Raw genomic sequence first — 2659 nt, 5'->3', positions numbered from 1 at the left:
AGTTCTCAGTAGTCCTCATTGTCCACTATGTTCAGCAAGTCCGGTTTTATCCCATGCTTTTTCAGACCCAGGCTAGCTGATCTTGGTGAATTCCCGAAAGAACATCCCCATTGTCTCAGTATGTGGGGACAACCTCACCTGTTGCTTGTCAAGTTTTCATATCGGCTGACCTTCAGGTGGGAAATTCTGTGGTTATCTGCACTTCCAGATGGCTACCCTGTCACTTTTGCCCTTAGCCATTTCTGAGGACTGGAATGTTTTAGGGGAAATAGCTTACACAAGACACAAGATGGAAGCGGAGGACAAAATGGAGGAACTTTGGTTCTTCAACACACATACACGTTAAATAAATGTAATTTTAAAAAAGGAAGTGGAAGGTGGAGGAGAGGTTCCTGGGCTGGTGCCACACACGTGGGCTCATCCTGTCCCTGGCTGCATCCTCCTCCTAGTGAAGACAGGGTCAGAAAATGTCAGACAAAAGCCGTTGGGTTCTTGGGTAGAGGGTCTAGCCTGCAAGAAACCCCAGCATGCATCCTTGCACCAGAGACCAGCTTCAAATTCATGATTCTCCTGCCTTTACCTCCCAAGTGCTGGGATTTACAGGTACATGCCACTATTTTCTGGCTAATTAATTAATTGCTCTGTGTCTCATTTTTCTCAGCCATCAAATGGGGTAACTGTCCTAATCTGGTTAGAATATGATGAGTTACATGAGATAACATCTATCCCTTAGAAGTGTCTGGCCCACAGCAGACATGAGTTCACGTCTATCCCTTAAAAGTGTCTGGTCCACGGCAGGCATGAGTTCACGTCTATCCCTTACCCTTAGAAGTGACTGGTCCACGGAAGACATGGGTTCACGTCTATCACCCTTAGAAGTGACTGGTCCACAGCAGACATGGATTCACGTCTATCACCCTTAGAAGTGTCTGGCCCGTGGCAGACACAACTCCCTTCTTCCCTGCAGTAACTTAGTATTCTGTTGACAAATGGCCACTGGGAGAAGCGTCTGTGATTCCCATTGCAAATGATCAAGAGAACGCAACTTAAATGGCTCACCTGAAATGAATGCGTCAGGACTCCAAGAATGGATTTTGGGAGAGAGAGGAGCCCAGGAACTTCCTCTGCCCCTCTTCCCCTGTTCCGTTCATCTACCACCCAAAGAAGGCCCTAGACCCGGGAGGGCTATGGGGCTGGTCCTCTCTGGATAGGCACTTCTAGAAGCCGTGGCCAAACCTCATTCTATGTTGTGAAGTCATCCCTACAGACTAGCACAGTGCCTGGCACACATAGAAGAAATTCTGGAGACATGTGTAGCCTGTTAAGAGAGCATTCTCTGCCTCTGGTCCAGCATTGTCTGAGGTACCCACAATTCCCCTTAAAACAAGAGGCTGAAGGATTTGGCTGGTTCCACCCACTGTCTTCAGGAGATCCTCTTCTTCATTGGTCTACAGTTTCTTTAATGGGACTCCGGAGTTCATGACTCCAGTCCAGGTGAGGCCTCCTCTTGCTATGGGACAGAGGTCTCTTCCTCTGACCCCACTGGTCCTTGGAGCTTCCTTTCTCCTCATCATAGTAAGTCACTAGACACTTAGACTGTCCCCTTAAGGAGGTCCAGCTCAGGAGAACGGCTCAGAGCTGAGAGTCAGGCCTACCTCTTATTAGGAAGAGCAGACAGCGCTCTTAATCACAGAGCCACATCTCTAGTCTGAGAATGCTGGGTCTAACCTAGTTCTTTCCTGTCACCTTGGGGAGTTCTCATACAACTTCAGGCATCTTGGCAGAGTCAGGGGCTCAAAGCTGGAAAAATCTTAGGAGATTGCTCACCCAGCTTTTCAATATGAGGGATCATCCACCCTGCTCTTTACAGGCAAGGCACTGAATCTCGGTGAGATGAGGACAGGATGCGGACACTCAGTAAACACAATCACGGTGACATACGAAGAACTTCAAAATGACTTCATCTGACCCCTTGACAACCCCGGGGTAGGTATTACTTTCCTTCTTAAAGGACCCGAGGCTGAGAGAAGTCAAATGGGCTGCTGGGGACCATAAGGCAGTGGTGCAGCCTAACATGACCCCACCTGTTTCTTGCTTTGTGGAGCCCAAGTCATTCAAGTGTCCACCAGCCTCGTTCTCTACCACCTCTGTCAAGTGCATGGCTGCTTTTCCTCAGCTCTAACCCAACCCATAGCCATGCATATGCCAGGCAGCAGAGACTTTTCCAGCTAACCTCCCAGCAACGCCTGTCTTCCCCTTGGGAGCATCACTCCCAAAGAACCACAGAGAGAGGAGACAGCAACTGGAGGAGCGAAGGTTTCCTTGGGTCCTAGTTTATCTGAGGGTAGCAGCATGTGGGAGTGTAGCACCGGGAAGCCAACGCAGTATCGGTCTAGGGGAGCTCTGGCTGGAACCTGCTGGTCTCTGTGTTGTGCTGAAAGTTCCGCTGCCTCCCAGCCCTGCAGCTGCTGAGTCACTGCCTTCACTCTGCCCTGGATTAACAGTTCCTCATCTTCGGGTTTTTCCTCATTCAGATGTTGACCTCTTGGTTTGCTGATAATAGTTACCCATTCTCTCTCTCTCTCTCTCTCTCTCTCTCTCTCTCTCTCTCTCTCTCTCTCTCTCTCTGTGTGTGTGTGTGTGTGTGTGTGTGTGTGTG

This window comes from Microtus ochrogaster (assembly GCF_000317375.1).
Source record: "Microtus ochrogaster isolate Prairie Vole_2 chromosome 14 unlocalized genomic scaffold, MicOch1.0 chr14_random_1, whole genome shotgun sequence".
In the NCBI taxonomy this organism is placed as follows: Eukaryota; Metazoa; Chordata; class Mammalia; order Rodentia; family Cricetidae; genus Microtus; species Microtus ochrogaster.
The sequence above is the reverse complement of the archived record's forward strand: the minus strand, read 5'-3'. Positions refer to the sequence as shown.